Source organism: Pongo pygmaeus, chromosome 9 (assembly GCF_028885625.2).
Source record: "Pongo pygmaeus isolate AG05252 chromosome 9, NHGRI_mPonPyg2-v2.0_pri, whole genome shotgun sequence".
NCBI classification, from domain to species: Eukaryota; Metazoa; Chordata; class Mammalia; order Primates; family Hominidae; genus Pongo; species Pongo pygmaeus.
This window is the reverse complement of record NC_072382.2, coordinates 31271446-31299381: the sequence shown is the minus strand read 5'-3', so window position 1 is coordinate 31299381 and position 27936 is coordinate 31271446. Positions and strand designations below refer to the sequence as shown.

At 43.4% G+C, this 27936-nt stretch overlaps 1 protein-coding gene across 4 annotated transcripts in view; it reads left to right on the top strand.

Moving 5' to 3' along the window:
• LDLRAD3 (low density lipoprotein receptor class A domain containing 3) overlaps positions 1-27936 on the top strand; it is a 287881-nt gene that overhangs the window by 60911 nt on the left and 199034 nt on the right. For 2 of the 4 annotated variants that reach the window (XM_063671003.1, XM_063671004.1), the window contains exon 2: positions 8767-8945. The exons of the other annotated variants lie outside the window; for them this stretch is intronic. The gene's annotated coding sequence lies outside the window, so the exon portion shown is untranslated. The remainder of the gene's footprint in view (positions 1-8766; positions 8946-27936) is intronic. 4 annotated transcript variants of the gene reach the window in all.

The window sequence follows — 27936 nt, the reverse complement described above, 5'->3', positions numbered from 1 at the left end:
CCCTGGAGACATTTCTCCCGTTGTCTTGGCTATTAACATTGAGCTCCACTTTACTTATGCAAACTTCTGCAGCAGGGTTGAATTTCTTTCCAGAAAATAGGGTTTTATTTTCTACCACATGGCCGGGCGGCACATTTTCCAAAGTTTTATGCTCTGCTTCCCTTTTAAATATAAATTCCAATTTCAGATAATCTCTTTATTCATGCATACTTTCTAAAAGTGTATACTTTTAGAAACAGCCAGGTCATGAATGCTTTGCTGCTTAGAAATTTCTTCTGTGAGATACCCTAAATCATCTCTCTCAAGTTCAAAGTTCCAAAGATCTCTAGGGCAGGGGCAGAATGCCACCAGTCTCTTTGCTAAAGCATAGCAAGAGTGACCTTTACTCCAGTTCCCAATAAATTCCTCATCTCCATCTGAGACCACCTCAGCCCGGACTTCATTGTCCATGTCACGATCAGCATTTTGGTCAAGAACATTCAACAAGTTCCAAGTTTGGAACTCTAGGAAGTTCCAAACTTTCCCACATCTTCCTGCCTTCTTCTGAGCCCTCCAAACTGTTCTAGCCTCTGCCCATTACCCAGTTCGAAAGTCACTTTCACATTTTCTGGTATCTTTATAGCAGTGCCCCACTCCTGGTACCCATTTTCTGTATTAGTTCGTTTTCACACTCCTATAAAGAACTGCCTTAGACTGGGTAATTTATGAAGAAAAAAGGGCTAATTTACTCTCAGCTCTGCAAGCTTAACAGGAAGCATGACTAGGAGGTCTCAGGCAACTTAAAATCATGGCAGAAGGTGAAGGGAAAGCAAGGACCTTCTTCACATGGTGACAGGAGAGAGAGAGAGCGCAAAGGGGGAAGTGCCACACACGTTTAAAGCATCAGATCTCTTGAGAACTTGCTATCACGAGAGCAGCAAGGGGGAAATCCACCCCCATGATTCAGTCACCTCCTACTAGGCCCCTCCTCCAATTCGACATGAAATTTGGACAGGGACACAAATCCAAACCGTATCTAAGATGTTGAGCAACTTAAACAAAAAACTGCCACCGTTGCCCACTATAGATGTGACCTGAAAATGGCCTACTCATTCCTCATCCCACAGGAAATATGGGCTCAGAGACCTTGTGGGTAGCACCATTGAGTATTTTCCTGTAGCCCCAGCAGTTTGATTCTGTTTAATCCTTCTTTTCTCCCTAAATCATGTGGGCGCCATAGTTACCAGAGTTACAGTTAACTCACAGATTAGGAGAAAAGCCTTGACTTTAGGAAGCATATGGGTGAATTAAAATGTTGGCTTTTCTACTCATTAGCTGGATGCTCTTGATTTTTCCCAGCCTTGGTTTCCTTACGGGTGCAGTCAAGGGGATGAGATGCCTCCCAGAGTTGTTCTGAGAATTAAATGGAACAGGCTTAGTGAAAGCGCTGAGCTGTGTGCCAGGGACATAGGAGGTAGGAGTTACTGAATGGATGTGCGATGGTGGTTCACCCTCCCCAAATCCCAGACTGGGCACCTTGGTCTGGCTGCTTGCCTCTCCACAGCTGCTGCAGTTCCTAGTGTTTAAGAGTGTGGTTTTTAGAGTCAAACAGACCTGGGTTCCATGACTGTCTGATTATGTTTCCTTGGGCAAGTTTTTGAACTCTCTGAGCCTTAGTTTTCTCCTCTGTAAACTTAGCACTGGTTCCTTCCTCCACCACGTGGTGGTGGTGAGCAATCCCATGACAATGCAGAATGTAGATATTTAGCTCAGTTCCTGGTGCATAAATAGTGCTCCACTGTTATCACACAGGGTGAAATTGCCTTATGGGCTCAAGCCCGTGGATTCAGACCTTATTTCTGGCTGCATCTGCCTTGCTCCAGATGTCAACTATTCCCCTTCTTGCAGGGGAAGTAGCACTTTTAGCCCAAGAGGGAGGAAATGGCTGCTTCATTGCCCCACCCTGCTCAAGGTTCAGCCCTACTGGTCCCATATTTGTGCCTTGACCTGGGTCACTCTGTCCCCAACCCCACACAGTGGGCCTCAGTGACTCTCTCAATCTGTGGGGGAGAAAGTTAACAATTCTGATTCCAAGAGCTTTGGAAAAATCCCACCTCCTCCAGCAGTCATTATTTATTTATACTTTAATCTTCATGGATTACTCTGAGTTGCTCATAGCTTTCCAGAAAGCTCCGAGTAAGTGGAAGTCGTACATGCACCCAAAGTAATTAATGCACTTTCTACTAGTGAGAGAAGGTGTAATTTGCAGGAATGTGTGTCAAGACCCACCCTGCTAAATTTATACCCTGTAATTTGCAACATTTGTTGGCACTGAATTGGCAGATTGGTGAGTGTAGCCTACCTGCTTTGCAATTATATCTACTGGCCGGTATTGTAGGATTGAGTAACTGGAGAGACTCATCACTTAAGTAAATTAGAACCTGCTCCTGGGACCCATCTGAGATCACCCTCTGGTAGGGAGGCTGGTTAATCGTGTTTCCTTTGTGCATACTGGAGAGAATCTGATAAAGGTGAGGGAGGGAAGAGGCGAAGGCAGTCCTGAGGCTTGCCTGAGTGTGGAAGGACTGGCGGCTTGGGAAGGCATTTCTTCAGCAGTCCTCCTAAGCCAGCACTCTGGAAAAGGAAAACACAAAACTATTAGAACAGAAATGGTTTTATGGTCCATTTTATGAGCTGCATCAGCCCTAATAATCAGCTCTGGGGGAGACTCTTGTTAGTTTTTAAAACTAGAAGTCACTTTGCAGCCTCTGCAGACCAGTGATTTTAGTACAATCCTCGTAAATTTTCTTTCTGGGGGGAAACTGGCAGGAGAATCCGATAGGCTGCAATGTAAGCTTGTAGTTCAGGTGCTGGGAAGCAGGTGTGAGATGGTTAGGTTTTTCCATGGCTACGTTTTTGTGGCCAGATAAAAGAATTGAGTGAAGATGAAATAAAGTTTAGGCAGACCCGACCCTTGTAGAAATCCCAGACCCTCAATTTACTCCACGTGACCTCTGGTGGACTGTTCAGCCTACCTGAGTGACCTCTTCTCCTTTGTGGAAGGGAGCAAATGAGTCTTTTTATTAAAGTTGTTATAAATATTAGATGCTTATAAGGGCTCTGGCACATGGAGAATACCCAATAAATGGTAGTTATCATTAGGGCCATTTTTATGTGAGGAGGGCATATTATATGTCATTTGTAAAGAACACTTGGGGACGCAAACCAGGCAGAATGGGTAAACAAATTGGGTAAAATCCTATATTTTTTCAAAAAGCCATTTGAATGTGCACCTGAGGCCTGAAAATGTGGATTAGATACAGATTGTGCTTTGATGAGAGTGCAGTTGTACCTCAAGGAAAGCCTCCTCCATCCCAACTCCAGGGTTCATGGAAGACGGTAGCATTCCTATTTGGTGTTGGGACCTCTTCAAGGCTTGAGAAAATATAAGGAGGAATTTAGAATCTGGGGAGAGGGATCCTTTCTCCCAGGAGTTTGTTGGGGTCAAGAAACATAGCTTCAAATGCTCCTATTGCAAGATTGGGTTTGTCGATACACAGGCAATTCTATGGGTGTTCCAGTCCTATGGGGTGAGAAAGAACGAATATATATATTTTTTATCTGTCTCTGTATGTGCCTGTGTCAATTACTAGTAAATATTTATGGGCTGGCAAACTGCAACTGGGAAAGGCCCATGTTTAACTTGCTAAATATTAATAAGCATATTCAAGAGAACTGAGGCCTTTGTTTTGTCTTCTTAAGAAATGAATCCGTTCTTATTCACTGTGTATTCACAGGAAACTGTGCTGTTCAGGGAAGAAGTACTGCTTTGTTTTCCTTGTAGGCTTTCCAGCTTGGATTTCGATTTCCACTGAGGTCTTATTTTTAAAAACATGTTTTTACAGCAGCATTACAACTGTGGAGATTACAGCTGTCTCCTACAGCTTTGGTTATGAAAATAATATATATCGTCTTTTTATTCCCTTAAATTGACCATTCTCTTACCTTCCTTTGTCTCCACATGGGGCCACTGCCAGATATCTCCCTCCTTTGTATTTTTTTCTCTCTTCTCCAACACTGTGAGATCAAGGCCCAAGTAAGTACACACCTTCACTTTTATCCTGGCTTCCTGGTATCCAGTGAAATGGATTTCATACTGCTGAAATGTCCATCCTTTCCCCAACTCATATCTGTGGCTACTTCTACCTTTCTCTTCCTAGAACTTTCCTGAAGAGTTAATTTCCTTATCTTGGCAGTGCTTCCCAGGAAACTCCCTTTTTTTGCTCTGAGACAGACCTTTTAATTGTATTAAATCAAATGCTTCCGAACCATAGTTTAGACTCCCTGGGTCTGGGAGCAGTCATCATAGGCAGGGCTTTGATGAACTCCCTTTGCAGGATCTGGTTGGTTATCCTGGTCACCTGGATTTACAAAAGGCTAAGAATAGCATTGGAGAAGACAATCCTGTATTATTTTTCACTTACATACCTGAAAAATTAGTTTCTATCAGAATAGAAATGGATTTCCCCCCAGCCAGAGGTTTATGCTGAAAGATGTAAAGTGGAATTGGGAAGATAAAATTAGACTCTTTAGGAAAGAATGGGTTTCCCACCTCCACTATAATCACTGTCATGCATCCTTATAAGTGGATTAGGTGTTGCTGAAATGCAAATGCCATTCGTTCTGTTGCTGATTTGCTTACCGAAAGTTGCAGAAATTTAATCCATGCAGAAAATGCTATGAGTCACTTCATTTCCTGCAACATTTTTTTTCCATTATTCATATTATGGAAAGGAGCACATCAAAAAGGCAGGTCTACAAATAACACAGTTTTCAAAAAGATTGTTTTATTTTTCTTACGAAGAAGTTTTCCAGAAATCTGTAACCAGTGTCAGGAATTCTCCAGCTTTGTATACATAGCCACTCATGATCGGAGTCTACTCCTTGCTTTTATCTTCCTTGTTGTCTTTGGGGTTTTGAAGATTTGAAGGAAACTGGTCAGAATTATTGACAAAGTGCTCAGGCCTCAAAAAATACTATCAGAATAAGGGGTTGAAGAATATAACCTACTTTATTGTGTTTGTGTCTGGAGTATCTGAGTGTTAAAATTTGAAGCCCAGGGTAGCTCTCTGTATTGCTTGTTACATTTTAGAATTGCTTGCCCCTTGCTCCAATGGTGCAGGCAGAAGAAATGCAAACAAAGTACAGCATTAGCCTTAGCGAAACATATAACTAGGACAGTGGATCTGCTGCCAAAAATACCATCTGCTGTTTTCCAAAGCCAGAGATTGATGACTTGAGTTGTCTCTGCCTTCAGCAAATAGTCAGAGACTAAATAGATTTATTTACTTTAAGTTTGCCCAGCCCTTCATAATATTTCTTATTAGAAGAAGAATATATTTTGGAATTAGTGAAGATAGACCCAACTCTTTGATTCCCAAATGGATGCCTGAAAATTTCCAATAGCTTCCAAATTGGATTTTCTTATTACTTTTCTTTCCCAGTCTCTTTCTACATAGGGCTGCCAGGTTAACCTACCTGAAGCATTACTCATCTCATGTCACTCCCTTGCTAAAAAACGGATGATGTTGGCTTTTCCTTGTGTATAAAGTTAAGTCCAAGTTCTGTAGTCTGGTACTTAAAGCTTTTCCCACCCTTATATCCTCCTCTCCATGACCATTTGCTTTCATGCCTCCATTTAGCTCAGCGTTTCATTGGAATAGAGGTCTGCATCGTACCCCACCTGCAAACCGGCCTGGGTGTAAATTATTCCATGCAGCATTCCATGATGCTTCCCCTGGAATAAATTTCCCCCTCCTTAGAAATTCTTTTTTTTTTTTGAGATGGAGTTTCGCTCTTGTTGCCTAGGCTGGAGTGTGATGGTGCGATCTTGGCTCACTGCAACCTCTGCTTCTGAGATTCAAGCGATTCTCCTGCCTCAGCCTCCTGAGTAGCTGGGATTACAGGCATGTACCACCTCGCCCAGCTGATTTTGTATTTTTAGTAGAGACGGGGTTTCTCCATGTTGGTCAGGCTGGTCTCAAACTCCTAACCTCAGGTGATCTGCCTGCCTCGGCCTCCCAAAGTGCTGCAATTACAGGTGTGAGCCACCGCACCCAGCCCCTCTTAGTAATTCTTACATTCCATTTCTTACTTTCTTCTGTGGCATTTATGACTTCCAACTTTTATAATTATAAAATAATTGTAATTTTATAGCTCTTTAGGTGCACACTCTTCTCTCCTGCTCAATAGTAGGTTTTTGATGTGCTCAAGTCTTGTATTCCCTGCAGCCTTGAGTATAGTAGGTGTCTAATGCTTTCTTTTTGGGTAAATGAATGAATCAGTTAGTTGAATGAGTGCTTACTACAAAACAGAGCATGCGATAGGCAGTGGGTACCTATTAAGTATAAATATCTTTTCCATGGCCCCAGTCAGTGAAAAATGTCATTGTTGAGGAGGTCACTGGCTAGGAATTTTAGAAGTGAGAACACAGTGGTCATTGCTGTAGTCTAGATTTGGGTGGTCCTTCAACACTTCAGATGTATAATTAATTTGGGATTTGTGTATCAAAAGTTCTGCTACCTCAATAATACCGATATTATAACTTTTGAAAGGGTGGAGAGAGAACCATAAGTAATTGTAACTTATGTATTCTTCATCAACAGGTCTATTCTGCTATTTTGGGGACATGGCAGAGGTCAGTTGGAAAGAGATTTAGGGAGCCGGTTAGAGCCTGATTTGCATCCTAGTTCTCATTACTTGGCTTGTCATCTTGAACCTCAATTTCCTCATCTGGAAAATGGGTATAAGTAGCTACCCAGTAGGGATGCAGTGTGGATTAAATGACAAACAGAAAGCACCAGTGCAGGCTCTAACACATAGTGGGTGCTCCACGAATGCAGGCATCACATCTAAGGGAAGTCTGAGTGGCAGCCTGTCACCAGCATCATGACTGTTTGACTTCATAGTCCAACTGCATAACTGTGGGGAAGAAGGCAGGCACGGTCATAGAAGTTTGCTGTTTTCTTCAAAAGTGTTTTCTTACTATTGATTTTAGTTAATCAGTTTAGATTGTCGTTCTTCTATATTCTAAAGTCTCTAGGGGTTAGGAATTCTGATTAATATATTCTATAGTAGTCTCCCGTTATCTTCGGGGGGTACATTTCAAGACCTCCAGTGGATGCCTGAAACCATATATAGTACCAAATTGCTGTCAACTGGAACCTATTTCTGTCCATGTGTTCCACCTACAAATTTAATGCCTTTCCATCCTAACTAAGCACTTATCTCACACTCTAGCTGTAACTTTTGCAGTTTGAGGTGTGACAGCAAAACTAGCACAGCTTCTTTTTCCTTCTTCACAATTTCACAGATAGAAAATTTTTTCTTACTGTACATCTTAGCAACCTCAGCATAAGTTTTTTTTCTTTCCTCACTAAGTCGAGAACTTTCACCTTTTCACTTAAAGGAAGCACTTTACAGCTTCTCTTTGGCATACCTGAATTACCAGCATCACTCTTCTTGTGCTTCGGGGCCATTATTAAATAAAACTGGTTACTGAAACACAAACATTGCAAGACAGAGGCAGTTGATCTGATAACTGAGACCGTTCCTAAGTGACTAATAGGCAGATAGTGTAGACAGTGTGTGTATGCTGGACAAAGGGAAGATTCATATCCCGGGCAGGACAGAGCAGGATGACACGAGATTTCATCACACCGCTCAGAATTGGACCACAATTCAGAACTTATGAATGGTTTATTTTTGGAATTTTCCATTAATATTTTCAGAAGTCCATTGTCTGAGGGTAACTGAAACGGCAGAAAACGAAACCGCAGAAAAGGGAGGACTATTGTATTTCAAGATGTGAACTTCTGGGAATTTTGAAACTGGAAAAAACTGGATGGAAAAGTTGAAAAGAAAAAAGTCAGATGTTTGGGAGCAGAGGATGGAAATTTATGCAGTTTCAATTCTGTCTCCATTATACTTCTAAAGTTACCGTTAATTTTGAAATATAAAAAATGTCCATTTTGTATAAATCGGCTTGCCCAAAGGTGATTATATTTGGTATATTTAGAGATAGAAATGCTGTTCCTTATTTGTACAGGCAACCTGAGAAATATTTTGTTTTCCAAATATCGCTGAGTGTTCTTATCCCTTGTCCTTTGAGCAGTACTGAGGATAATGCCTGATTCATAAGGGCAGTTTGGTAATAATACATTTTTTCTGAAATTGTGTGCTTATTAGCAGGGCTTCTTTGCCTCTCAGCAGCTTGCTGATGCAAAGGGACTTTGAAGGAGTGATGTCTGTTTCTTCTTCTTCTTCTTTTTTTTTTTTTTTTACTTTAAGTTCCGAGATACCTGTGCAGAATGTGCAGGTTTGTTACATAGGTATACATGTGCCATGGTGGTTTGTTGCACCTGTCTACCTATCGTCTAGGTTTTAAGCCCTGCATACATTAGGTATTTGTCCTGATGCTCTCCCTCCCCTCACCCCCCACCCCCCTACAGGCCCCTGTGTGTGATGTTCCCTTCCCTGTGTCCATGTGTTCTCATTGTTCAACTCCCACTTATGAGTGAGAACATGTGGTGTTTGGTTTTCTGTTCCTGTGTTAGTTTGCCGAGAGTGATGGCTTCCCGCTTGATCCATGTCCCTGCGAAGGACACGAACTCATTCTTTTTTATGGCTGCGTAGTATTCCATGGTATATATGTGCCATATTTTCTTTGGGAGTGATGTCTGTTTCTTTGGATGGTGTTTTACAAAGTCTGTTTCCTTTTCTTCTCAGGAGTTTGCAACCCCCCAGGGGAGTGTGCCTGAGTTTTTTCCTTCTCTCTAGCTGGGGTGATTGACAGTGGCTGTTACAGATGCCTTGAAATCTTTCTGCGTCCCATCCACCAGTTTTGCTGCTGCCCCATAGATAAGTGTTGTCCGCTAGGATCAGGAAGACATTGGTGGAGAGCTAAGGTAAGGCAGGCTTTGCAGGCACACCCCCTTTTTTTTCCTCAAAAAGATACTTTGTAAAAAAGTCTTCAGTTGGTTCTTTCTTTTGAAACCTTTCCTCCTGTGGTTTTTGGTTGTGTGTCCTGTTGCTGAACTGTGGGTCTGTGATTCTTGGGCCTGGCAAGTGTGTGCTGAGGTGTTCCTTCCACGCCTCCCTGTTCTTGGAGGCTGAGCTTTGAGCAGACCTTTGCGTGTTTACACAAGTTTGGGATTTTTACTGGGGTTGGGGAGGTGTCTGGAGATGGAGTTGCTCTGGCCAGAAGTTTGAACAGAAGCTGTTTTGTTGGAACACAAGAAGCTGATCTGAGAAAGAGAGACAGACAGATAGACAGAGAGAGGGGTGCATGACCGGCATGGAGCTGTGTACTAAATACAAAGGAATGGTATTACCAGCCTAGGCTTTAATGAAAATGCTGTATAACACCATTATGGGAAATGATAACTTCTGTCGTGCCCAAGGAATGGAAGCGGCTGGAAGGGTGCAGTATGGGATGTGCATGGTGCCTGCAGTGATGGTAACGCCTGGAGTGCTCTTAAAGTCACAACTCCCCTTGGCTGGGTGGCCCATCACACCTGCTCCCTCCTTTCCCGCCTGCCATGGGGAGGTGGCAGAAACTTTGCTGGTGAGGTGAAGTCAGCCTTCCTCTCCCAGGGTTCAGACTCCTTCGCGAACATCTATCTGGGCAGTGGTGGTGACAGGGCAGTGCCTTTTTGAAAGAGTTTATTACGGCAAAAAAGAGGAAGAAAGCCGGGTTCAGACGTCGCCTCATCTGTAGACTCATCAAACATAAATTATTCTGGATTGCTTTTCTCTCTGTATAGTTTGCTATAAACTTTATTATTTATTTATTTATTTATTTTTTGCCAAAGACAAATGAAAAATGTTTAAACAAAAGAAGGGGGGAGCCCCCAGACAAACCATGTGGAAAAGCTCAGTGAAGACCCCCCTAAGATTCCTGATAAGCAAGAATAATCCCAGAAGAGTTTGGAAAGTGAGTTGGATTGTAACTGGAGCTGGAATTGGCTTCCAGGAGGCGAGTCCCCTACTCCCTGTTCAGATTCATTTTGGAACCGAAGCGACAGTAGCCATGTAGACTTTTCTGAATGCATCCCAGAGTCTGGCTGTTAAGCCGAGCTTCAGTAGATGCCACCGCAGAGCCTTGCGCCAGGTCTGAGAAGTTTGCATGCTTGGGGTTTATCAGGGTGTGGCTCGTGCCATTTTGGGCATTGCAGAAAAGGAGTGGGGCTGTTGTGAGTATTCGGAGAAAATGAGTGAATCAATTAAAAATAAATCCCAGACATGCCATTCTCCCCACGCCCCCTGCCCCCATTGCCTGTCCCCGTCCCCACCCCTTGTCATTGCATTGTGAACTCTTGGACTTGATAGTGAGGTTGCTGGTTGCTCAGGCTGTAGAAGGAAGAAAGGAGAGGAATGGTGTCTATGAGCCAGCTATGCTGTTCAAAAACATGTTTTTTATTTTTTATTTAAGTAAACTTTTTATAGAAACTTAACGCACATACCAAAGAGTGCGCAGATGTTAACTGGGGAGCTCTATGAATTTTCATGAAGTAAACACACCTGGGGAACCCGGGCTTAGCTCAAGAAGTACAGCATTGCCAACCCCAGAGCCCCGGTGGTGCCCCCACTCCATCCTCCCCCCGCCCCCCGCCACTATTCTGACTTCCAACATCACAGATTCCTTTCTTCTTTTTTTGAACTGGCAAGAATGTCTGGCTCCTTTTACTCCACATTAAAAAGATCTAGTTTCCACCTCATCTTCCAGGAGGTGGGTTGTAGGATAACCCTCCACCCACTCGGGTTGCAAGGACAACTCCAAAACCTTGGCGACCTGACATCCCACAAGCCTTGGGCTCCAGACTCCAGCACTCTTGTTCCAGGCGCCCTTGAATGAGCTCCTCTGTTTTCCAGTAGAAATCGTGGCCTGATGCCACCTGGAAGACCCAGTAGCGTGGAAACAGGAGTCCAGAGCAGGCTATAAGTGTGAGCTCACAGGGAGGGTAAGTGAGATTTGGAGAGACCTGCCACGTTCCCCGCAGAGGACGAATGACGTTTACATCCCTTAATCAGAGTCAGAGGCATCCCACCCAGGCAACTGAGTTGTGGGCCTCTTGTGGGGAGTGGGGCTGGCCAGAAGGGAGGGGAGAAGTGTGGCTGTGGAAGCTCATAAGAGCTTTTATAGAATACATTTGTGTTCTAAAAGGGAATAAAAGGAAACATAGCCCTTCGGTCATTTTCTATGATAACTCATTAATAAGCAGTCATCCACAGGTTTCTCTAAGTGATTCCTTGTTCAGTTTTTCTTTTTAGTTTGAGCCAACATTTGGGACTATTAGTTTCTGACTGTATCAAGTACTCTTATCCCAAACTTGCTTCTCTTGTGCTTTAAGGAATGCTTCATGAAAATATTTTGTAATTTGGTGAGTAAGATGACTGTTTCCTTTTGGGTTTTGTTTCTTAATGTTAAAGGAGCAAATCTTTCTCTGTGTGTATGTATTTTTACAATCAGCAGCGCTATGCAACCTCTCCCCTAAATCATCTTGGCTGCTTTCGTAAGTTCTCCAGGCATATTTACTATGGTGACACTTTAAGCAATTGGTTCTGAAGAAAAGATGCCAATAGAAAATATACCCACATTCTAAAAGGACCTCTCAGTTCCTTCCCTGCAGAGTGTGTGTGTTCTAAGACTGTGCAGATATAAATGTAAATACCAGTACACTATACATCTACATCTCTAGCGATGAACAAACATGGGATTCTGCTATACATATTGTTTTCCAACTTGCTCTTTCCCTTCTGCCTCTATTGTGGCTATTCTTCCATGTCAGTACATTCTAACTCCTGAGTTCTTTTTAAAGGCTGATGTGGTAGTATGGCGATATTGCATCATAGGAGGGGACCTCAGAAAGTTCGTGGAAAGACAGAATTAAAAGATAAAAACATAAACTTTACTCCTAAACATAAGCTTCATCAAGTTCAAGGCACTTTGGTATGCGATGATACCAACCATTTAGTCCATCCCTAAAGAACTGAGGGTTCTGGGAATTTAACCATGTCAATGTGTTTTTTACATTATTAACTGAAGAAAAATGTTTGCCTTTGAAAGATTTTTAGGATTAGGGAACAAAATCAGAAGCCAAGACTGTAAGGGGGCTGCCTCATGGCTTCCCATTGAAATTCTCAAAAAATTGCCCTGTTGGATGAGATGAATTGAGCAGGAGCATTACTAGGATAGAGGAGGACTCTCTGGTGAAGCTTTCTGGGGCATTTTTCTGCCAAAGCTTTGGCTAACTTTCTCAAAACCTCTCATAATAAGCAGACATTATTGTTCTTTGGCCTTCCAGAAAGCCAACAAGCAAAATAGCTCTCAAGTATCCCAAAAAACTGTTGCCATGACCTTTACTCTTGACTGGTCAACTTTCGCTGTGACTGGACTACTTTCACCTCTTGGTAGCCATTGCTTTGATTGTGCTTTTTCTTCATGATTGTACTGATTAAGCCATATTTTATCATCTTTTTTCTTTTTTTTGAGACAGAGTCTCGCTCTGTTCTCCCGGCTGAAGTGCATTGGCATGATCTTGGCTCACTGCAACCTCCACCTCCCAGATTCAAGCAATTCTAGTGCTTCAGCCTCCCGAGTAGCTGGGATTACAGTCGTGCACCCCCATGCCCCATGACTGTATTTTTAGTAGAGACGGGGTTTCGCCATGTTGGCCAGGCTGGTCTCCAACTCCCGACCTCAAGTGATCCACCCGCTTGGCCTCCCACAGTGCTGGAATTATAGGCATGAGCCACTACATCTGGCCCATGTTTCATTTAATACAGTTCTTCAAAGATATGCTTCAGGATCTTGGTCCCACTTGTTTAAAATTTCCATTGAAAGCTCTGTTCTACTGTGTAGCTGTTCTGGGTGCACCAGTTTTGGCATTCATCAGGTAGAAACTTCAGTTTTTCAGTCAGAATTGTGTAAGCTGAACCAGTTGAGATTGGCATTGGTTATTATTTCTGTTGTTTTGGCATTGGTTATTATTGGCATTGGTTATTATTATCTGTGGCATTGGTTATTATTTCTGTTGTTTATCATGGATCCTGTTTAATTAGGGCACAAACGAGATTAATTTTTTCCTCAAAAGTTGATGTGGATGGTCTGCGGCTGCAGGCTTCATCTTCAACACTGTCTTGCCCCGTCTTAAAATGAGTTAGGTGTTTGTAAACTGCTGATTTTGGCGGGGAGCATTGTTCCCATAAACTTTTTGTAAAGCATCAGTGATTTCATCATCCTTTCACCCAAGCTTCATCATAAATTTGATGTTTGTTCTTGCTTCAGTTTTAGCAGAATTCATGTTGCTCCAATAGGGGCTTTTTTCAGACTGATGTCTTATCCTTCTTAGTGCCTCAAACTCGATCCTGTTCAGACACGTTATAACAAGTTAGTGCGAGTTTATTTGGGTACAAAAAAATTTTAAAATCCATGCATAGCTTTTTCATAATAGGCATTTTCACAAACTTTTTGAAGATCCCTTTCATTTACCTATCTCCTCGTATATAGATACTTAAGTTCTTTAAAGTTTTGGACTTTTACAAGTGATGCTATAAATAAAAAAACCCCAGCCTTTTATGTGTTTCTCCCTGCATTTATATATTTCTAAGGCTAGATTCCTAGAAATACAATCAGTGGGTCCAAAGGTAAGCTCATTATTAATTGTACCAGGTGCTGTCAGATGGCCCTAGAGAGATTGTACCAATTTATACTCCCATCAGTAGGGTCTGAGGGTGCCAGTTTCCTTACCCTGCCAACCCTCAAGAGTACCCATCTTTTCAACTTTTGCCAATCACATTGTTTTAAACAATGGCATTTCACCTGCATTTGTTTACCTGCTAGTGAGGCTGTGCATCTTTTCACTTATTAGCTATGTTTATTTTTTGTGCCATGCTTGTTCGTTTTCTTTATTCATTTTTTTCTTGGTTTGTTTGCAGTTCTCTTAAGGAGTTCCAATTAGGGACATAGAGGATTGTTTTAAAACACGCATTTAGAAAAAAAAATCTTGATGGGCATTTCTGGCTATAAAACTCTGTAAAAGACCAAGTACTTCTTTCTGGCATTGAAGGCTTTGGTTTTCTGCTTTGTTTTTATTTAATTAGGTGAAATTTTTCCTCCTGGCTGGAGAGTCCGGCTGTCTGTAAATGCATTATCATTTGTGCAGCACGGGGTGGATTGTGATGTGAGGTGGAAAGTGAGCCATGGCAGGCAGGGGTTGGAGCCTGTTGGAGCTGATTATCGCGGGTGCTCAGTGCAAAGCTGGATCTCTTGCCCTGTATCTCTTAAAAACCGTGGTCTCTTAAAAACCGTGGTCTCTCATGTTGTTAGCATAAAGGCACTTGATTGACAATAGGAGAGACAGGAGAGTCTCTGGAGATGTGCTGGCACTCTGGTTCATTATGTTTCTTTATTCTGCTGGCATTTCCTATGTCAGTCTTGCTTCATGTGGAGCCATTATTCCTCTCTTCACATCCAGGTCATGTGGAGAGCTGCCACCTTCCATATAGGTAGATAACCTGGCCTCATTGTTCATAGGACACCAGAGCTTCCAGGAATGGGGTGGCCAAGGGCCTGGGTCCCAGCACTTCAGTGGCCATCGATAACAGAGACAAGCTCTTGACTGAACCCCTTTAGGCTCCTTCGTTCCTGCAAGCTCACCCTTACCTCTCCAGTAGTAAAGGGCTTGTGCCTTTGCCTGCTCTGGGTGAGAGTCCCAGAGCACAGTAGCCCATCACACTGTGTTGCAGCTGTCACTATTCCCTGGATACAGAAAGAAACAAATAAAGGCCAAAGTTAGGGTGCTAATGGTTTGGGATTCACCATGGGGAGAAGGTGAATCAACCTCTCTATGGATGGAGGACTGGAGGCTTGAGTGAGAGGCTGTCTGCCACCCAGTGCAGAGCAGAAACAGAGGGCTGACTCAGAGAGGCGTTGTCACCTGCCAGATGCACCTGGGCTTGGCTCTCTTCCCCTTTAACATGTGTCTGACCTTGATTTCCTGTGAGCTGGCTCTGTGGGCGTGGGTCATCATAGAATGCTGGGTTTGTCTATGGGCAGCTGTGTCAGATGATGCTGACAGCACATGTTATCACATGCAAAGTCCTTGTGCCCCAGAGTTCTGGAGGCAAGCTTTCACCTGCCAGAGTTGCAGTATGAAGTACTGGACTACATTTGAATTTTTACTTTGAGCCATGAAGAATTACTGGTTTACACTCAAGCTAGTCTGGAGGTAAAGGTTGCCTCACAGAAAATCTTAGGGTCCATAGCCTTCTCAGGAAAGAAAATAATAATATGAATAAAAAATAATATAAATAAAAACATGAATTTATGGTTCCTATGCCCACTCCTACCTTTTAAAATAAGCAAGTTATTATCTGAGCGTGAAGAGACATGTTTTAATTCTGTAGTCTTAAAATGCATGCAAATCGGGACTATCCACAAGATGGAGGAATAATCCTAATTTGAAGGAATAATCCACAAAATGTTATAGTATTTTAGCACAGGAAAGCAACTGTCCATTTTTCCCTCCTTCTTTTTCTCTCTCCATTTCAATAGACACTCTGTTGTGGGCTCTGGGCTACATTAGAATACATTCCCTCCTCTGGTATAAAAGTTGCTCATGTGTTGTGGGGGGAAGAAAGGCACTCAACAGAAATTTGTGGAGCATTACGGTAAATGAAGAGATAGAGGTTTGCATAAGTTATGTTGAGAGGTCTGAGTGGGGGCTTGTAGATTGTCTTGGGGGACTAGGGAGAAAACCCCTGGAGAGGTGGGCTGGCCAGGATACCCAGGGCCGCCTCTGCTGACCCAGGGACCATGAGTTTCACCCGCTGTGGAATGGGGATTTGAAACTGCATGTGACATGGTCAGATTTGTTCTACAGCTGTGTGAAGGATGCTTTTAGAGGCCAAGACTGGAGCCAGGAAAGCCAGTAAGGAAGCCATTAGTGCCAAAGAGGTAAGAGAAGCATCGACTAGGGTTGTGAGTGACAGGGGTGGGACATATTAATGAAAGCATCAGTTGGTTGATGGCGTGGGGGTAAGGGAGAGGGATGGTTGGTGGTTCTACTAGCTGAGATAGCGCATGATGCAGGAGGAGCAGCTTTAGAAGAAAACCTCAACATTCTGTTTTGGACATGCTGGCTTGTGCCAGGGATGGAAGTATCTTTGGCAATATGGGGTGGAAATGTGAAGCCAAGGGTGGAGGATGTCGTTGAAGGGAAGAGAACTGAATTGGCGGTGTTGGTTTGGAAGTTATCACCGTGAAGGATAATAGTGGACAAAATGACTTAACTAGGGAAGATATCGCTTGCTTAAGCAGTTGGGAGCAAAACTCTGAAGGCTGTTAAGGGAGGGAAAGGAGCTTCCAAGATGACTGAGAAGGAATGATCAGAGAGCCAGGTGTGTGTTAACGGGAGGCAGAGGAAGAGAAGAATATAGTATGAGGGTGGCCAAGGGAATGGAATTTCAGAAGGCGGGAATGATCTAGTTGATCCAAAGCAGCAGAATTGTGCCTAAGGAAAAGATGGAAAATTAACGTTTGAATTCAATGATTGGGAGGCCCCCAGTGACTTTGTGAAGACAGATTCAGGAGAGAGTAATGGTGGTGGGAAGCAGACAGGCGGCAAGGGATTGAAGAATATGCAGACTGTAGGGTTTAAACCTTGTTTTTTTTAAGACGGGATTTGGCTCTGTCTCCCAGGCTGGAGTGCAGTGGCATGATCTTGGCTCACTGCAACCTCTGCCTGCTGGGCTTAAGTGATCCTCCCACCTCAGCCTCCTGGGTAGCTGTGACTTACAGGCACATGCCACTATGCCTGGCTAATTTTTAATTCTTTTTTTTGGTAGAAATGACGTCTCACTATATACCCCAGGCTGGTCTTGAACTTCTAGGCTCAAGTAATCCTCCCACCTGAGGCCTGCCAAGTGCTGAGATTACAAGCGTGAGCCACTGCACCTGGCCTCAAACCTATTTAAAGGTTAATCATGGTCTCAGCATTCACCAGGCCTTTGACTTCTTCCAGCGTCTTGGTATTGAGCTGCCCCTGTTAGCAGGGAGCAATGGAGTCACCTGAAGAACTGGACCCACACTGTGGCGCATGTTATTTCAATTTACTGAAAAATCATTTCCTAATAAACAGTTCCCTTCTGTTATTTCATCTCACCTGGTATGATTCTATTGTATTCAGTTCAGGGTGGATCCTTTTATATTTCAGATCACCCTTCCTCTAATTATTAATCATGTAACTACATTAGAATGCTTTGTCTTATGAAATGACATGTTATGTACCTACATTACATCTAGTCTTTATATCATAATAATTCTTTAATCGTGAATAATAACACCTTTAAGAAATGAGCCCTCGTTAATCTTATGGCCACTATCTGCATGCTGTCATAAAATGTGTGAAAAATTCAGAAGCTTCTACTGAATTTTAGTATTTTTTTTTTTTCTTTAAGAGGTTTTCTGGTGTGAGTGATACGCAGTGAGAATTCTAATGTTTCCAGGTCTGTGACTACTTGGCTCCAATACCAAGATGGATAGAACAGCCCTTTGATTACCCAGGGAGCTGTCAAGTTTGCATTTGGTCAATCTCTGTTTTATATATAAGGAAACTGAGGCACAGGGCGGGTAAGTAATTCCCTGAGCTTGGAAAGTAATGGTAATAGAATTCAGTGTATGGGCTCCAGGGCTGACTCAAATGAGAAGGGCTCTATAATCCATCTTTAATTTTTAAACTTGCTTCGTTTTCTGGAAGGTCATAAGCTACCTTTTCATAGGCTACCCTTTGCAATCTGGAAACCCCAAAGAGGTTCGTCTGCACAGTTTCAGCCCTTTAAAACAGATTTACCAAACCTGATAGTCTCTTGCAAAGGTAAATTGCTTGCTCAGGAGGTCTGAAAGCTGCGATCATTCAGACATGCATACTAAAGTGGGGACTCCAGTGGTAAACACTGCTTAACTCTGGCACTTTCTAGATGTACAAACATCATTTGCTCAAGAAGTCAGCTAATTCCTCATGATGGAGGGCCTGTCGTCGTGCTCAGGAGGGAGTGTGCCTGCGTGAGCAGATTGTAGAAGCAGGATGGACCAGTTTAATGGATTAAGCTACTTAAGAAAATTTAAAAAGACTCACCGGTTAATATGCACACCCTCTTTGCTTGACGGAAACAGGCTGGCGTTTTTGATCTCCCTGGTGGGGTTGCTTTCCCAATCAGAAGTGATAAGCCAAATAATCATTTATTTGCTGAGACATGATGGAAGATTATGGATAATTGAAGTGAACCAGAAAGGCCCTTTAATCCATAGGGAACGGGAGGCAGGTGCGATTCCCGTCCCTTTGGAGATTATTTTCTCCTGTTGCAGGGGGCCATGGGGACTAGCCATCTCCTAGCTGAGTGGAGAAGGTCATAGTTGTAAAGTGCAGAGGCCAGAATTGGGTCTCATCTGGGAGCTGGAGACTTGGATTCGTTGGCCAGCTCCAGCACTGCCTTTTGATGAGCTGGTTGATCTCTGGGTTTTAGTCTCTCTGTATTAAACAGGAGGAACTATCTTCAGTACCTGCCTCTCAAGGATATTTTCAGTCTTTCAGAGGAGGAGCTTTATGTCAATCCCACTTATTATTTTTAAATGCCGAAGACTCTATCTAGGACAGGCAGATGATATGTGTTTGCCTGCTGTGGGGACGATTACGAGTCCACAGAAACAAAGATTGAGTGGGGGAATTTGGTTGTCATCTGTTACTGCCTTACTTTATGCATGGGGAAACTGAGCCTCAGGGAAGTGAAGCAACTCTCCCAAAGCCCAGTGGTGAGTCCCATATGCCTTTCTCATTTGACCTGCTTTATAGCTTTATAGTTGTTTGGAAGGGTTGGTTCATGTGTATAGTTTGGCTGCTATTAAAGAACTCTAGGAATGATTTAAGGAGGGCTAATTATTTCTTAGGAATAATTGAGCTGAGGCCATCATGTATGAGAAGACACACAGCCAGGGTCTGCACTGGGAGCTCTTTAACTGTGTCCTTAAAACCTGGTGTCTGGCCCCACAATCTGCTTTTCTGGATCTAAGTGACCACCACGTTCCAGCCAACCAGCCCAGATTCCAGCAGGCTTCCCATCTGACCAGGCTACACCGACTCTAGAGAGGCAGGAAGAGAAAAGGTACCCAGCCTTCTCTGACTCAGAGAGTCAGTAAGAATGTATGGAGGGAAGGAAGGAGTAACATATACTAGTACCATTTATTAAACCCCAAGTATATACCATCTACTCTCTTATATATACTTTATCCTTCTCTCTTACATGTCCACATTTTACCTATATTTATATATATTTTATATCTATAGCTATATCCACATCTATATCTATATGCATATCTTTATCATTATTTGTATCTATCATCCCTCTATCCCTCAGCAATGCTGCCAGGGAGGTGAGGTTTCCTCAGTTTTACAAATGGAAAATTGAAGCTCAGAGAGGGTAGCTCACTTGTCTGAAGTTGCCACAGCTAGTTATGGTTATAAGAGAATTAGGCATTAGAACCCAAGTCTGGCTCACTCCTGAGCTCATGCTCTTTTTAACAGACTGCCTTCCCAGAAAGGAGGACAAGGGATTGGGCTTCACTGTCTGGTTTCCTTGCCTTTCCCCATCCTTCACCCTCAAACCACTTCTTCTGTGCTGGCCACCCTGGTTTTTGACTCTGCTCTGTGCCTTTGGCCCCTCCTTAGTTGCAAAAGCCAGGGGGCCCTACCAAGTCACAGCCTTGGCTATCCCCAGCTGAGCCCATCTGAGCCTTGCTCAGCCTTCTGCAGCCCCATGTTGAGGGGCGAGGAGGCAGATGGTGTGGACTATTCTAAGGAAGACAGCTTTACTGTGGCTTTCCTCACCCTGACTTCTTAGGGAGTTAGTATTCAAAAAATACCTGACCTACTGGCTAGGCCTTGCTATTTCTGTTTTTGGAATGTCATGGCTTAGTAAGTTTGGTGGGTAAATCTATCTTAGGAGATATGTTTATTTTTTCCTCCACAATCAGCTTCTACCCTGCAACTGTTGCTGCCTTTCAGAATATGAAAAGAGCTCATAATAGATGGAATCTCCCAGAAGAAGGTCTTTGCATTTGCTCTTTCTTTTCCAGTATGAACACTTGCCCCCTTTTATCTCGCATTCCTTTGTAGTTGGTGGGGTTTTTGAAGCGAGAATATAGTGGTAAATGCTTCCATATGTCTTTCATAGGGTTTTTTTTCTAAAATATTAGTGTAATTTTTGTTTCTTATAATAAAATTTTAGCAAGGAAACATTTTTTAAAGGGTAGAGAAAAGTTACCAAGAATAGCACAAATCCTGCTGTGTGCCTGTACCCAGTTCCACTGAATTCTAATATTTTGCCATGCTGGCTTCAGATTTTTTTTTTTTTTTCTGAGATGGAGTCTCGCTCTCTCTCCCAGTCTGGAGTGCAGTGGTGTGATCTCGGCTCACTGCAAGCTCCGCCTCCAGGGTTCACGCCATTCTTCTGCCTCAGCCTCCCGAGTAGCTGGGACTATAGGCGCCCGCCACCACTCCCGGCTAATTTTTTGTATTTTTTAGTAGAGACGGGGTTTCACTGTGTTAGCCAGGATGGTCTTGATCTCCTGACCTTGTGATCTGCCTGCCTCAGCCTCCCAAAGTGCTGGGATTACAGGTGTGAGTCACCGCGCCCGGCCCACATTTTTTTTTAAGACAGAAATCTTGCAGTTGAAGTTCACTGTGTACGATCCCAGTTGCCAGAGGTACCCATGATCCTGAATTTGATTTTTTTTTTCTTTTTTTTTTTTTTGAGATGGAGTTTCGCTCTTGTTGCCCAGGCTGGAAGTGCAATGGCACATCTTGGCTCACTGCAACCTCCGCTTCCCGGGTTCTAGCGATTCTTCTGCCCCAGCCTCCTGAGTAGCTGGGATTATAGGCATGCGCCACCACGCCCAGCTAATTTTTATATTTTTCGTAGAGACGGGGTTTCACCATGTTGGTCAGGCTGGTCTCAAACTCCCAACCTTAGATGATCTGCCCGCTTTGGCCTCCCAAAGTGTTGGGATTACAGATGTGAGCCACCACACCCGGCCCTGAATTTGATATTTACCTCTCCTGTACATTTAAAAAATCTGTATGTATCCATTAAAATAGTATTTTTTAAACAGGATGTAGGTGATATTCTGCAGTTCGCTCTTTTCACTTAGCAGTAAGTTTCTCAGATTTACCTATGTTGAGTGATGTAAACCCTAGTTCATTTAATTGAAGCTCTGAGTAGCCTTTCATTGTGTGAATGTACCCTGTTTTCTCATCCATTCTCCTTTTGATGAACATTTAGTTTGTCTTACAGTTTTGTATTATAGTAGTGTCTCACTGAATGTTCTCTTGCTGTCACCCTGTGCACAGGTACATGTTTGTCCCTAGGCCTAGAGTATCTATTAGGATTGGCTGGGTCAAAGTGTCAGAGGCATTTAAACCAGAGTGATTCCGTCTTAATAGGGGCTGGATAAAATGAGGCTGAGACCTACTAGGCCACATTCCCAGGAGGTTAGGCATTCTAAGTCACAGGATGAGATAGATAGGAGGTCGGCAGAACATACAGGTCATAAAGACCTGCTGATACAACAGATTTCAGTAAAGAAGCCAGCTAAAACCCACCAAAACCGAGATGGCGAGGAACATGACCTCTGGTCGTCCTCATTGCTCATTATATGCTAATTACAGTGCATTAGCATGCCAAAAGATACTCCCACCAGTGCCGTAACAGTTTCCAAATGCCATAGCAACATCAGGAAGTTACCCTATATGGTCTAAAATGGGGAGGAGTCCTCACTTCCAGGAATTGCCCACCCCTTTCCTAGAATACTTATGAATAATCCACCCTGTGTTTAGCATGTAATCAAGAAATAACCATAAAAATGCGCAACCAGCAGCCCTTGGGGCTGCTTTGCCTATGGAGTAGCCATTCTTTTATTCTTTTGCTTTCTTAATAAACTTGGTCTCACGTTACTCTGGATTCACCTCAAATTCTTTCTTACATGAGATCCAAGAACCCTCTCTTGGAGTCTGGATCGGGACCCTCTTCCAGTAACAAAAGTGTGTGAGCTTCACTAGGAGTTTCCAAATTGCTCTTCAGATGTGCCATGTGTGAGTTCCTGTTCCTCACCATCTTCTCGCCACTTAAGAATGTCAGGCTTCAAATTTTTGCAAGTCTGATGGGTGTAAAAGAGAGCCCTCTTGTTCCATTAATCATTCTTTGATTACAAGTGAGATTGAGTATATATTAAGTGGCTATTTGAGTTTCCTCATCAGTGAAAGTACCTGTTCATGTGCTTTGTCCATTTTTCTACCGGGCTGCTTGTATTTTCTTATATCATTTTGTCAGAAAATTCTAGATATTGATACTTCGTGGGTTATACATGTGGCAGATAATCTTCTTCTAGTTCGTGGCTTCTCTTTCAACTTTGTTTATAATATCTATTGATTATTAGGAGTCTTACATTTTAATGCAGTTGTATTTATCAGTCTTCTCCTTTGTGGCCTGTGCTTTGAGTCTTGTTTAAGAATTTCTTCCTTACCCTGAGCTCATAGAGATACACTTTGGGGCCTATATGAAGATCATTTTGCTTTTCTGGCCTTATTGCTTAGGTGGCTTTGGTATTTTCCATATTTGCCCTGCCTGGAGGCATCTGCATGGAGCAGAAGAGAGGCTATCGAATGGTTCCCAGTGGCTGTGGAAATTGTTGTAGTTGTTCCTGGGCACAAGGGGCTGGGCTGAACTTGGAATTGTAGCAAAATCCTCCTTCTTGGGCAGTGGCTGTTCCTAAGAGGTGCTGAAGTGCAGAGTCGATTGGCTCTTTCATAAGCCCTGGCTTATCACAAGCCAGATAAAATTGGTCGTAAAGTTGTCTCCTCCTTCAGTTTAGCGGCATGCCCAACTCACTTCCTCCTGCTGCTGCTGATTGAGCTGAAAAGACAGAAGGCATAGGAGGATGGCTCCTGCTCTGGGTTCTCTCCCAGGCCTGACTGGCAGCCAGCCCTTGGCAAGCACATGGGTGTGAGTGAAAAGCAAGTGCTTGCAGAAACTCTTGACTTCAGTGCCTTTACTCCTGGGAGCCCATAAGTGTTCTTCACCCCAATCTTATTTATCCATTGCATATTGCATGGCAGATTATAAATGGGTTCAACTCCTGTTTAGATAAATTCACAGAATTTAAGAGTGTCAGAACTGGAAAGGTTCTTAAGGGTCAACAGATTCCGTTGCCTGTTCATGCAGTCAATAGGCATTTATGGAGGGTCTTCCAGGCACCTGGCACTTGGTAGTTGCTGAGGATGCAGCAGTAAGAAGACATGGTGTTGGGAGCAGCCAGTCAACAACGGAGCTCATTTCAGAGTGGTGGATGTGATGGGATAGGGAGGATATGCCTTGGGATTGGCCACTTTTGTCATTTTCTTATTTTACATAAGCCTGTAGTCGTCTAGTGCAGGGAGTCGGTTGGCAAATGGGCCAAAGTCAGCCATCACCTGCTTGTAGACACTCCTCTGAACCAGGTATGGCTTTTACATATTTAAATGGTTGGGAAAAAAATCAGACATTTATAATATATTTTGATAATGGGAAACACTAACTTTGAACCTCAATTAAGTGAAATGTTAATTACTCTTCCCAAAAAGAATTCCATTTTTTTCTTAGTAGACCTATATTACAGAAAATTGTTCCCAATGATTATGAAAATATTTTGAATTTAATCAATAAAAAATTTGTGGAATATTCTTTTCTCTCCTCTTATATAGGTACCTTAATTTGGCTTCTTGGCCTACACAGCCTGGAATATTTACTCTGGCCATTTGCAGACTTGTTCTAGCTGTGTGACCTTCGGCAAGTTACTTCTTCAGTTTCAGTTTCCTCATCTGCAAAATGCAAATGGTGCCTATTTCATAGGGCAATTGTAAGGAGTAAAAAAGAACTGCAGGGCCGGGCGCAGTGGCTCACGCCTGTAATCCAAGCACTTTGGGAGGCTGAGGCAGGCGGATCACAAGGTCAGGAGATCAAGACTATCCTGGTCAATATGGGGAAACCCTGTCTCTACTAAAAAGACAAAAAAATTAGCTGGGCGTGGTGGCACATGCCTGTAATCCCAGCTACTTGGGAGGCTGAGACAGAAGAATCACTTGAACCCAGGAGGCAGAGGTTGCAGTGAGCCGAGATCGTGTCACTGTACTCCAGCCTGGCAACAGAGTAAGACTCCATTTCAAAACAAACAAACAAACAAAAACTGATGTTCCACTTCTGCCATGTGTATGTGTTTCAGTAGATGTCAGGTCTTCCCTAGTGAAAAGTCCATAATAATTGATTTCTTTAGGGCTGTTAAAGGGAGTGGGAGGAGGGATGGGACAAGGGTGGCGCCAGGGCTCAGTGCTCATCTTGGAGGTCAGTATCATGACAAACAGCATCTTCCAGAGTTGCTGTCAGACCCCAAACTGTGGACCTTGGATCTCACAAAGGCTGTATCCCGATGGCTCTGCAAACCCCCCACTAGATTAACAGTGCTGCAACATAATTTTCCTCATGAAATGCACTGAAGCATAACTAAAAAAATGTAGGTAGCAGCTATCAGGCCCTTAATGAGGCTATAAATACAGCACGAAAATAATTTATAAAACTATTTCCTTGTGAAAAACTGTCCTTTACCTAGACCTCTTTGCTTGCCCCATTAATAACAGCCATTGGCTTTCTTTACTAACTCGCTTTGTAAGAAAGGAATGAAGCCTTTATCATTTTGTAACTCATGCTGCTTTACCCTTGTAGGAGAAACAACCATATTGCTGTACAAAGTGCAGACACCTCATGGCACAGTAGGCAGCTAGGCCCACTCACTATCCTGGTGACTGGCTCCATTCATCAGTTGTTCCTGCTGCAGAATTGCACACCATCTTCTTTTAGGATCATAGGCAGTGGAAATATGAAATCTGTGGATATCAATAGCCAGTGGTCCTGGGCTGAACCCAGGGGTCATGTTATACCTTCTCACCAATTTCCCTGGGCTGTCTTCCTTGAACAGCTGGGTAAATGGAGGCTGGGGCTACTGGAATGAGCTCACAGGGCAGGGTTGCCTGAAGAGTCTAGACAGAGCTAGAGACCTGGCTGTGCTCAGGTGCTTAGACCCAGAAGGCCCATCTTTGCCCCAAACTCAGACAGCCTTGTGTGACTGTTCTTGGTGACAGCTAGAGTGCTCCTCATAGTCAGGCCCCAGCAGGAAGCAGTTTGATGGGAACCGAATGGGAAGTGCACAGGACAGATGTCTCTGGTGTCTTCTGTCACTGATGCTACTGTGTGGAGCAACCTAGAGTCGAGGAGGTCTTCAGGGGTTTTCTAGGGATGTTTGTAAACAGTTCATTGCAGAGGCGCTCACTCACTGGCCTTGTGCCTGTGCATGGAGTGTGTGTGTGTGTGTGTGTGTGTGCGTTTGAAGAAGACAGTCACGGAAAACAGACAGTGGCCTTCAGTGGCCTCATGACACTGTTTGTTGGCATTGGGCAGTGGAAAGAGGTTGTTAATTCTCTGGGGAGGTTTTAGACAAGATCTGTTTGAGTTCTGCAAAACCAAATGCTAAGCCGTATGTGTGTCTGTACATATGTATGGGTGTATGTCTTGCTTTTGCTGTTCATTGAGCCTTCAGATCCAGATTGTCAGGAAGCAGAGGATAAAAATGAAGGCCACTGGGCAGAAGTTGGAAAGCAGGGCTGTCATGGTTTCCAGATGTCAGTTCTAGATTGCATCATGACAAGGGGTCCCCCTAGGGCGGGAAGAACAGCAGAAGGAGAGGAGAGAGCCAGGAGGACTCCAGCTGGTAGGATGGAATTCCCATTTCTCAGCTGGAAAAGTCAACATCACTAACTGCATGTTCTGGAGTAATTTGAGTGGAATGCAGCAGCTGTCTGAGTTTTTGTAGTTGCTCCGGTTTTGGCCCCCTTGTCAAATATAAATTTGTGGGAGCCAGCAGTTTTGGAAGAACCTTCTGCAGCAGGCTGTTTGCCTTTGTCCAATAGAATGGGACTTGTAATTTTTTTTTTTGTTCATTCTTGGTGCAGATGGTGTAGTTATTTTAAGTAAGTGATGTGCTGCAGTGAAAATGGGCAACTCTTTTTCATTTTTCAGCTTAATGAAAAAAAGAGAAGGGAGGAGGAGAAACCCCAGCTAGCCAACTTCGTGCTAATGCCTGTCTTTTTTGGATTCTAAATGTGTCCCAAGGCACTAAGATGGGATAAATATTTCAGCCACTAGAAAGTCCTGCTGTCGGCCTGAAAAGATTTCTAACCTCTTTTAAAGCAGACTGGGTAGTAATTTACTTGTACAAATCCAGACACCCCCATGTCCCTTATTTTAACTATGTATGTACAGATTCCACTCACATTCTAGGGGGATGAGGCAAGGGGCAGGTGGAACTTTCTAGGGAGGAGTATGGGGGAAAGGGAGGAAATAAATTAGTGACTGAACACTTGGCTTTCTTCTTAGAGTGGTTACAAGTATTTATTGGAGACCTACAGAGTGGTCAGGTGCCCATTGTGCAGAGTTGAACAAAACAGTGCCTCTCTGCCTTCACGGAGTGTTCAGTCTAGATGGAGAGACAGTACAGACACACCAGTAAGCAAAACTGGGATAAAGGAAAACAGGACACTACCAGCGTGAAAAACAGGGGGACCAACTTTAGATTGAGTGTCCATGAAGGGACCTGAAGAAGTGATGTAAGCTGAGGTCTGGATGAATGAGGTTAGCCAAGTGTATTAGTTTGCTTGGGCTGCTGTTAGGTTGGTGCAGAAGTAATTGCCTTGTGCATTATGCAATTACTTCTGCACCAACCTAACATAGCAAAGTCCACAGACTGGGTGGCTGAAATGACAGAAGTTTGTTTTCCCACAGTGCTGGAGGCTAGAAGTCTGAGATGGAGGTGCAGGATTAGTTTCCTCTGAGGCCCCTCTTCCTTGGCTTATGAATGGTCATCTTCTCCCTGTGTCCTCACATGGTCTTCCCTCTTACATGGTCTCTTTCCTGATGTCTTCTTAGAAGGACATCAGTCATACTGAATTAGGGCCCACCCTAATGCCATCGTTTTAACTTCATTACCTCTTTAAAGATCCTCATCTCCAAATACAGTCACATTCGGAGGTTCTAGGGTTTAGGACTTCAACATATAAATTTTTGGGGGACACAGTTGAGCCCATTACACAGATGAAAGATAGGGGGAAGAATGTCTGGGGTCAGCAAACAGCATATCTGGAGGCCTCACAGCAGGGGGCACTGAGGTGTGTTGCAGGAGATGGTTCAAAATGAATATCTAGAAGCAGGCAGCAACTGGACCATGCTGGGCTTTGTAAACTAGGGCCAGAGTTTTAGATTTATTCTGAGGACACAGAGAACCCTCAGTGCATTTTAAAATCTCACTCTGTGTGAAGAGAAGGACCTGGAAGGAGTGAGAAGTGGGAAGTCCAAAGGTTTTTTAATTAATAAACTAAGGTTTGTCAACCTCAGCACTATTGACATTTTCAGCTGGATGACTCTTCATTGTGGGGGCTGTCTTGTGTATTGCAGGAGGTATAGCAACATCTCTGGACTCTGCCCACTAGATGCCAATAGCACCCCCATCTTCCCATCATGACAGCCCCAAATGTCTCCAGACAGTGCCATATGACATGACAGTGCCCCAGGGGGGCAAAATAGATCCCAGTTGAAAACCCATGGTTGAAAAGGGCAAGAGATAATGGCGGCTTGGATTGGGTGGTGCCAGTTGAGTGACGCAAATTGGATGGGTTTGAGGCAGGTTTTTGAAGACAGAATCAATAAGATTTAACCTGCCTTTGCCTTAGTTTCTCCTCATGCCTTTTTTTTTTTAGACAGAGT